Here is a 3,601-nt window from a genome sequence, read left to right on the forward strand (position 1 = left end):
GATGATGATGGAGATGATGTCCAGCTCGATGACGATGACGATGGCGTCGATTTCCCCCTGGTGTTCTCCACCCCGCAGAGGCGGCTATGACTCTTCGCGACTATCCTCTGGTGCTTAGGTTTTCGGGACGAAGATGTACGCGAAGGAGAGGAGGCCAGAGGGGGCTGTGGGATCCCTCCTCACAAGGCGGCGCGGCCAAGGCCTGGCCCGTGCCGGCCTATGAGGTGGGCCCACGGCGGCCCTCCTCGGCTCCCCCTTCTGGCTCCCTTCGTCTTCTGGAAAAATAGGATTTTTCATATAATTTCCGTCAACTGTTGATCTTCCGAAATATTGCATTCTGACGTCGCTTTTTCCAGCAGAATCCTGACTCCGGTGCGCGATCCTCCAATAATCATGAAACATGCAAAATAGATGAAATAACATAAGTATCATCTCCAAATATGAAATATATCAATGAATAACGAGCAAATTATGATATAAAATAGTGATGCAAAATGGACGTATCAACTCCCCCAAGCTTAGACTTCGCTTGTCCCCAAGCGAAACTGAACTCGGTAAACAAGACCACATGTTTATGGAGTGAAGAGTCGATAAATAAAATACGGACAAGAAGCATCATATTCATTCACACAAGACATTCTAGTAAACAACTTCCTCATATAATTCAGCTTGAAACAAGTAGAAGGAAATCACAAATAAAAGTGCATAAGAAATAATAATTGGTGACGGCAAACTTCGTTCTTGGTCAGAGAGCAGTTAACAGATTATACTTATCTATTGAGCAGCGCTCTCATATTAAAGCTTATAATAAACTTGCATACTCAATCATAGTAATCTCCTCATAATCATTGATAACTTTCAAAGCTATACTCATTCAGATAAAACTTGTACTAAACAAGGAAGAGTAAAAGACATGATGAAATAGATCACAATATAAAGGGTTTGAGCACAACAACTCAAATGCTTGCTTGAGATGGAGGGAAATAGGTTTACTGACTCAACATGAAGTAAAAGACAGGCCCTTCGCAGAGGGAAGCAGGGATTAAATCATGTGCTAGAGCTTTCTAAGTTTTGAAATCATATAGAGAGCATAAAAGTAAAGTTTTGAGAGGTGTTTGTTGTTGTCAACGAATGGTAGTGGGTACTCTAACCCCCTTGCCAAACAGACTTCCAAAGAGCGGCTCCCATGAAGGACGTTATCTCTACCGACAAGGTAGATCATCCCCTTCTATTTTGTTTACACATGTACTTTAGTTTATTTAAGGATGACACTCCCCCAACCTTTGCTTACACAAGCCATGGCTAACCGAATCCTCGGGTGCCTTCCAACAATCTCATACCATGGAGGAGTGTCTATTGCAAAATTAAGTTGCTTACTGATGAATCAGGGCAAAACATGTGAAGAGAGTTATTAATGAAGGTTGATTAATTGGGGCTGGGAACCCCGTTGCCAGCTCTTTTTGCAATATTATAGGATAAGTGGATGAAGCCACTAGTCCATTAGTGGAAGCTGCCTAACAAGACTGAAAGGTAAAACACCACATACTTCCTCATGAGCTATAAAACATTAACACAAATAAGATGTAATAATTTTTGAATTGTTTAAAGGTAGCACATGAAGTATTTACTTGGAATGGCAGGGAAATACCACATAGTAGGTAGTTATGATGGACACTGATGGCATAGGTTTGGTTTAAGGGTTTGGATGCACGAGAAGTATTCCCTCTCGGTACAGGTCTTTGGCTAGCAAGGTTAATTAGGAAGCATAAGAGTTGAGGGAAACAAACAAATATACATGTGATAGAAACAATCATGCATCTTCCTTGTAAGCACAAACAATTTTAACTTCAGAATACTAAGCTAGGAACTAACAAGAAAGATAATAACATATCTACATGTGTTTCCTCTTTTCTACTTAAACTCAAGGTGTTGTTGCTATTGACCAATGCTAAGTTTGCCAAAACCAAATAGATATACTCAATGCTCCCAAAGTGATACCAATACTAACAACAAGATCAATCATATAATAGAGATTGCAAACTAAAATAAGATGTGCAATATGCAAATGATAAAACTTCTCATTAATATTCCATAACGATAACTCACACCAAGGGATACATAGATAACCACTAAAAGAGAGATACTTCCATACCGCAACACATCTTATATATATGATAACTTCCCTACTCATGATATGACACTACTTGATAGTAAAAAGGTAAAAGATAGTGATGATGTGATACCGCGGCACTCCCCCAAGCTTGGAACAAACCAAGGGGATGCCAATACCGATGATGAATTACTCCTCCGGCGGTGGTGGTGAATTCTTCCCGCGATTCTTAAAGATCTCCTTCAACTTCAACTTCTCAATTTGGCAATTCTGCACTAAGACTCGAAGAGATTCATTGTTATCCAAAGATGTCGGTGGTGGCCTTGTGATGGAAATTGAGTAATACTCCAGCATTCTGCGAAGTCGGCCGTTCTCCTCCTGAAGTATCTCCACTTCTCTTCTCAGAGCACGGTATTGATCACAAAACTCATCAGTAACCCGTAGTGCTTCCTCCACAGCAGGGAAAGAGTTGAGGTTAAGGGTAGGCGGTAGAGGTCCCTGCAAGTTATGAGAAAAAGAACGTCCAGTGTTAACCGATCCCACCAAGATTGGCTTACTCCCCGTAGTTTGCCGCTTCCTTTTTGTTGAAGGCACCCCCTTCACTTCCTCCAAAGGCTCCTTGTCCTTGTTGTTGGAGGCCATGATGCTTCTAGATCAAAGACAGATCCTGGCAGAAACAACTCGAAACAAAACACGACGAGAAAACGATATACGGACCTCCAGGGGTCCGGGGGATTATATAGCAAAAAATTTCACGACAAAAGGAAAGCAACAGGTCGACCCAGAGTCGGAGAGGGGCAACGAGGGGCCCTCCTCACAGGGCGGCGCGGCCAGGCTGGGGCCCGCGCCGGCCTGTGGGGGCACGCCCTCGTGCGTCTCCTCCACTCTGTTTCGATCTCGTAATTTTTCATATTTTCCAAAAGTTGCAAAAACATTGTTCGGAAAGTTAAACGCGGACTTTTTCTTACCAGAACTGTTACCTATTCAAAGTCGAACTCTGCAGGACTGTCAACTTGGCCTTTGATGAAGGCTTCCGGAGTTACCACTTGAATAACATCAACATCTTTATTATAAGAATCACCAGAGATATAATGCTTGAGTCTTTGTCCATTCACCACTTGTGTGGCATTACCTTGCAGAGAGCTAATTTTAATTGCTCCTGATCGATACACCTCATCAATGACATATGGTCCTTCCCATTTTGAGGGTAATTTCCCTGCAAAAAATCTGAGACGAGACCGATACAATAGGACTTTATCTCCAACATTAAATTCTCTTTTGATAATTCTTCTATCATGCCATTTCTTAACTTTCTCTTTAAAGAGTTTAGCATTTTCATATGCTTCACTTCTCCATTCATCTAGAGAACTCAATTGTAGCAATCTCTTCTTACCGGCAAGTTTAGGATCTTTATTTAGTTCTCTCACAGCCCAATAAGCTTTGTGCTCTAGTTCTAAAGGTAAATGGCAAGCCTTCTGATGTCTACGGGAG

This window comes from Lolium rigidum, chromosome 4, assembly GCF_022539505.1.
Source record: "Lolium rigidum isolate FL_2022 chromosome 4, APGP_CSIRO_Lrig_0.1, whole genome shotgun sequence".
Taxonomy (NCBI): Eukaryota; Viridiplantae; Streptophyta; class Magnoliopsida; order Poales; family Poaceae; genus Lolium; species Lolium rigidum.